The 6,000-nt window shown below is 43.9% G+C and overlaps 1 protein-coding gene across 1 annotated transcript in view; it reads left to right on the top strand.

The window, feature by feature from the left end:
• Window positions 1-4,756: 4,756 nt before the first annotated feature.
• VSNL1 (visinin like 1) overlaps window positions 4,757-6,000 on the top strand; it is a 131,382-nt gene continuing 130,138 nt past the window's right edge. The window contains exon 1 of the mRNA XM_087716987.1: window positions 4,757-5,114. The gene's annotated coding sequence lies outside the window, so the exon portion shown is untranslated. The remainder of the gene's footprint in view (window positions 5,115-6,000) is intronic.

The following is a 6,000-nucleotide window of genomic DNA, read 5'->3' as shown; positions in this document are numbered from 1 at the left end:
AATGCAATTCATGGATATTACTATTCACTGACTGAATTGTTTTGAGGGTCATATTGACAATAAAATGCGAAGAACTGTGTAAATAAAACTAATTTATAATAATATTAAGAATGTATAGTGTAAAGGATAAAATATTCTTTCACACAGCTAATTATTATAACAAAACCTTTGCGTTTCTTTATAGTATTAATTATCAATGAAAATCTTTCACAGCATTAACGCACTAGCAGATTTTCAATTAGACAAAAGAGAGAGCAAAACCTTTCATTTGGACTCCCACTTCCTTCTATGGAAAATGTGGAAAATTCTTTTTAAAATGTATTTAATTACCTTTAAAAAAATAGAAAAGAAAATTCTAAGACCTTTTGCTCCCTATTAATAGTATCTTTATGTTTTTCTTGTAAGAGTCTGTCTTTAAAACTCCTTCCTTTCTGAAAATACGCATTAATTTTGGCTTAGTTTCTTCAGTACAAAATAACTCATCCTCACATTTTCTGTATCTAATTCCAAAGTATTACCTATAACATCAGTGCCATATGGGACAGTATAAACAGGATAATTATAGAATAAATTATTTTGCAATGATTATATAATTTGTATAATGCAATGAAAGTATAATTGGAAGTAAAAATGGTCAAATTCCATTTATTATGCCAACTGATGTTTTACAAAATACTATAAGCTTTTAACTTTTCATGAATTCTTTTAGCACACAATTCATATTTTGTTGGTATAAACATGGCTTGAAGATGAACCACCTCTCTCCCAGCTTAATCATCTTGCCTGATTAAATTATTCAGAAAATTACAAATACTATAAATTTGTAAAAACTTGGTTGATTTTATAAAGGTATTATCTGTATGGATTTTGCCACCACGGCTTCTTTACAGTACACCAAAAGATATGAGATACAAAAGCCATTATAGCAAACATCTGGAATGCATACTGTAGTGTTAGGAGCATCATATCTGAATTGCAGAAATACAGAGGACCACTAGATGGCACTAAAATGACACAGAAATGTAATTTTCTGTTCCCATCTAGTGGTCATCCAAATTTTTGCACCCACCCTATATTAAAACTTCTAATAAGCAAACAGCTTTGCTCTTACGAGCAGCTTTAAGCAGAAAAGCCTTTACTGCTTGCCAAAGGGCCTATAAATAAAGAAGCAAAGGCATGATGTCAGTATTACGTATCAATCTTCCCAATCTGGCAGCTTCAAGATGTATTAGATTTGAATTTCTACAAATTGTGTGACTTGGGAATTTTGGGAGTTTGAGGTTAACACTTTTGATGAAGTTCCAATTTAAAACATATTGGGGTTTCTTCTGCCATATAGAGATCATCCTGTTTTTTGGTTCACCGACAAAAGGGCCAATGACAAAACCGCGCCCGACTAAATCGCGTTGCTGACGTCATCAACAGGGCGACAACAGCGCGGAGACAGAAGCACGCTGTAAACTATAAACCTAAACTTAACCCCTAACCCTAACCCTAAAGCTAAGCCTTAACCTAACCGTAAACCTAACCCTAACCCTAACCCTTAACCTAACCCTAACCCTAACCCTAACCCTAACCCTAACCCTAAAGCTAACCCTAAAGCTAACCCTAAAGCTAACCCTTACCTTAAGTTGAATCGGCTTTCTTTCAACGCGCTATTTAAAGCGCCCTTCTTTCTCCGCGCTGGCTGTTGTCGCCGCGTTGATGACGTCAGCGACGCGGTTTAGTCGGGCGCGGTTTTGTCGTTCGCCCTTTTTACGGGTCACGTGTTTTTTTGCAACTCACAACTTGTTGGCTTCAATACATCTAATTAGACAGTCTACTGCTGCAGCAACACACATACACACATAAACACAGATTTTCTGCAGTTTTCTTGGCAAGGTTTTCTAGAAGTGGCTTGCTCTTGTCTGCTTCCTAGGTTTGAAAAGGAATGACTGGCCCAAGTTATTCAGCTGGCGCTATGTTTAAGGCAGGACTTGAACTCAACAGTCTCCCTGTTTCTAGTCTGATGCCTTAACCCAATGTTTCTCAAGCTTGGCAACTTGAAGATGTCTGGACTTCAAGTCCCAGAATTCCCCAGCCAGCGAATGCTGGCTGGGGAATTCTGGGACTTGAAGTCCAGACATCTTCAAGTTGCCAAGCTTGAGAAACACTGCCTTAACCACTATAATAAATTGGTTTTCTTAATTGTATGCATTACAATTAATTTGAGGCATGAAATGAATCTCTCGGCTCCAGTTTGAAAAATGTTACACTATTGTCATAAGCACACTTGCGAGCAAGTCCTGCTTGATTCAACTGACTTTATTGCAAAGTAAGAAGTATCACAGGTTCACGGTTATTTATATTTTAACCAAGCTCCAAATGTTGAATTTAAATAAACTGAGCCTTCTTTGCACCATGGTTTTTAGTGGGACCAGGAAAACAAACGTAGCTTTTGCATTCATGCTTACTTTCTTATGGCCTGTTGCGTTTGAAGGAGCAAATAATTCTAAAGCACCATTATGATAAAAAAAAGAGGCAGATACAGTCAAATAACACTGCTTGATCTGCAGTTTAGATACTCATGGAAACAACTCATTATATCCAGTAAGTACGCAGCCTCGATGCAGAACTCTAAATTTAAGTCTGTACTTTAGTTGGAATATGGAATTATGGGATGAATCTGTACTTGACATAAAAGTACAGGTAGTCCTCAACTTATGATCAAAATTGCACCCAGAATTGTGGTCGTAAGTCCTGCCAGGCGCTAAATAGGTCAACACGTGACTTTATGACATTTTTATAGTGAATCACCATGGCTGTTAAGCAAACACCATAGTCACCAAGTGAACCTATTGTCCATCCGCAATGGACATTTTTTTTTGCCGAAAAGCGGGTTTTCCAGCAAAAAAGAAAAAAAGAAAAAAGTAATAAATCTCATGTACAGCTGTGGGAAATTTCTAACGGCTGTGAACGTGGGCAGGTTACGATCATAGGATTTCATAGGCAGTGGCAGCTATCAGAACTCAAAATCCTGGTTGTAAGTTTTTTGAGAGATCTGTTCTAACTTGAACAATTGGCAAGTGACTGTTTGTAAGTAAAGGACTACTGGTACATCAGTTTTTTTCAAACCTGACCACTTTTAAGATGTGTGGACTTCAACGAGGTGGTGCAGTGGTTAGAGTGCTGTACTGCAGCCACTTCAGCTGACTGTTATCTGCAGTTCGGCGGTTCAAATCTCACCGGCTCAGGGTTGACTCAGCCTTCCATCCTTCCGAGGTGGGTAAAATGAGGACCCAGATTGTTGTTGGGGGCGATATGCTGACTCTGTAAACCGCTTAGAGAGGGCTGAAAGCCCTATGAAGCGGTATATAAGTCTAACTGCTATTGCTATTGCTAACTTCTAGAATTCCCCGGCCAATAGCGGAAGTGGACAGTACACCAAAAGGCAACACTTGGTTGAGTTAGAAGCTAGCCAGGGTTAGACCCAGAGACTATAGCAGGGTTGTCAAGCCACAGGTCAGAAGTGTCAAGCACTGGCCATGCCCACCCCCCCACCCCCGTTTAGTGAAAGGGGGGAGATACACCTCTCTCAGACCAATTAGATCGCACAGGTTGGGTCTCCTCCGGATTCCATCTGCCAGCCAATGTCGGCTGGCGACTCCCCGGGGGGAGAGCCTTCTCTGTTGCAGCTCCGGCCCTCTGGAACGAGCTCCCTGTTGAGATCCGGATCCTTACTACCCTCCCGGCCTTCCGCAAAGCCACCAAGTCCTGGCTGTTCCAGCAGGCTGGGGGGAGCTGAGAAGCATCTACCTCCACGGAAATTGTGAATGTTGTTTTTGTTTTTTAATATGTTGTCTTTGTCTCGTTCCCCCTTTTCCCTTGTCTTTTGTGAGCCGCCCGGAGTCCTCCGGGAGTGGGCGGCATACAAGACAAATAAATAAATAGATAAATAAATAAATAAATAAATAAATAAATAAATAAATAAATAAATAAATAAATAAATACATCACGTGATGCCGCCATGACGACACGAATTTGACACCCCTGGACAATAAGATTAGGTTAGACTGAAATGTCAAAAAAAAACAACCCCACATCCTGAAAAGCATCCATTACAAATCTCACCTGTATTGTTGCTCAGATAACCACCTGATAGTTTTGCCCTTAGGGTTAGGGTTTCCCTTTATTATTATTATGTCACCTTAACCCATGTGGATTTGGATAACATGGAATGAGAATCTGGGGAAGAGGGTGGGGGGGGGAAGCCTTCTCCTGGAGGCAGCGAGATGGGGAGAAAAAGGAAGGATCGTTTTCTCCCTCCACTCTGCGGAAGAATGAATCACACGTTTTTTTGGCCAGCAGCCCCCTTCTCACGACTTTCGCTCGGTCTTAAGAAGAGTTACCCCCCCACTTCGTGTGTCGTCGTCGTCCCCCCAACCACCACATCTGGGCTCTTCTTCCTCCAGCTGCGCCTGTGTCTCAAAAGCAAAGCATCCCGCCCACGAAACCGGTCGTTTCGTGGAAAGCAAACACCCCCCCCCCCAATTCTCCTACATAGCAATTCCTCCCTAAAAGGGATCGTTGCTGCTCGTCCCCCGCGTTTCGCTCCCGGCGCCTTGTCAAACCACCGCGAGCTGCGTGGGCAAGGCGCTCGAACTCGGAGCGCAGAATTGGGAGCCTCCAGCGGCCCGATTGCGCCTGCTCGGTTTTTTTTAAAAGGAGCATGCTCAGTTCCTTGCGGAGCCGCCGATGCGACGGGCAGCCGATTTCAACCTTACACCGGCCCGGGTTTGGTCGGCTAGCGCCTGCGCACCGAAGCTCTCATCCTGCAAAGGGATCCTTGGATTTCTTTCGGGATTCCTTGATCTGCAGTGCAGAGCAAAGCGGACGGTGGGGGGAGAAAAACGCGCGGCAGCCGCTGCTTCTAAAGGGTCGCCGAAGCGATCCAAAGAGGATTTTAAGCGGCCATCGGAGAGAGTCGGGAGAGGCGAACCGAGGACCGGTTCAAACCCCCCCCCCACTGACTCTGAAGCCAACCTCCGCTCTTCTTCTTGAACCCGAACCAGAAACCTCGTGCCGTTGAATCGCATCCTTCGCTGCGGAAGAAAAACCGCGCACGCCGCAAAGCTGTAAGTCTTCCCTTGCGGTCTCCTAGAGGTTTACGCGCTGTCCAAAGAACCGCCGCGGTTTCTTTTTTTTCTTTCCGCAACTTCGGGAGCGATGTCTCGACGCAATCAAAAGAGCTCAGTTGGCACCGCGCATCGCCTCTGGCTTTTGACTAATAAAGGGATGGGGGAAAGGGTGGGCGAGCAGCTTGAGGCGGCGACGCAAAGAAATAGCAGTTAGCAATAGCAATAGCAGTTAGACTTATATACCGCTTCATAGGGCTTTGCAGCCCTCTCTAAGCGGTTTACAGAGTCAGCATATCGCCCCCAACAATCCGGGTCCTCAGAAAGGAAGGAAGGAAGGAAGCAAGCAAGCAAGCAAGCAAGCAAGCAAGCAAGCAAGCAAGCAAGCAAGCAAGCAAGCAAGCAATAGCATTTAGACTTATATACCGCTTCCTAGGGCTTTCAGCCCTCTCTAAGCGGTTTACAGAGTCAGCATATCGCCCCCAACAACAGTCCGGGTCCTCATTTTACCCACCTCGGAAGGATGGATTTTACCCACCTCGGAAAATAGGATTTGGTTTGTGGGCTTTGGGCGATGCAGGAAAGAGAGAACGAGAAAAAGAAGAGAGGGAAGGGGATAATCGACCGGGGTTTCAAAAAAAAAAAAGAATTAAATCTTGACATGGGGGCGAGTGTCTCCCATATGAGCATCGATCTCTCTATATGATGCCTATATGATCGATATGATGCCTATATGATCGATCTCTCTATATGATACCCAGCAAAATTGCTGTTTAGGGGTTTGACGGCATCCGTCGGATGTCAAACTGCGTCTCTCGTCTCTTCTCGTTCCCTCCATCCCCACCGTGGGTCCAAAGCCTTTGGACGCCAAAAAGGCGTGAATGGG

Source organism: Thamnophis sirtalis, unplaced genomic scaffold (assembly GCF_051295495.1).
Source record: "Thamnophis sirtalis isolate CommonGarterSnake01/CBP01778 unplaced genomic scaffold, rThaSir2_p1.2 scaffold_5, whole genome shotgun sequence".
Lineage (NCBI taxonomy): Eukaryota > Metazoa > Chordata > Lepidosauria > Squamata > Natricidae > Thamnophis > Thamnophis sirtalis.
Note: the sequence above shows the minus strand (reverse complement) of the source record. Positions and strands in the feature narration are given on the sequence as shown.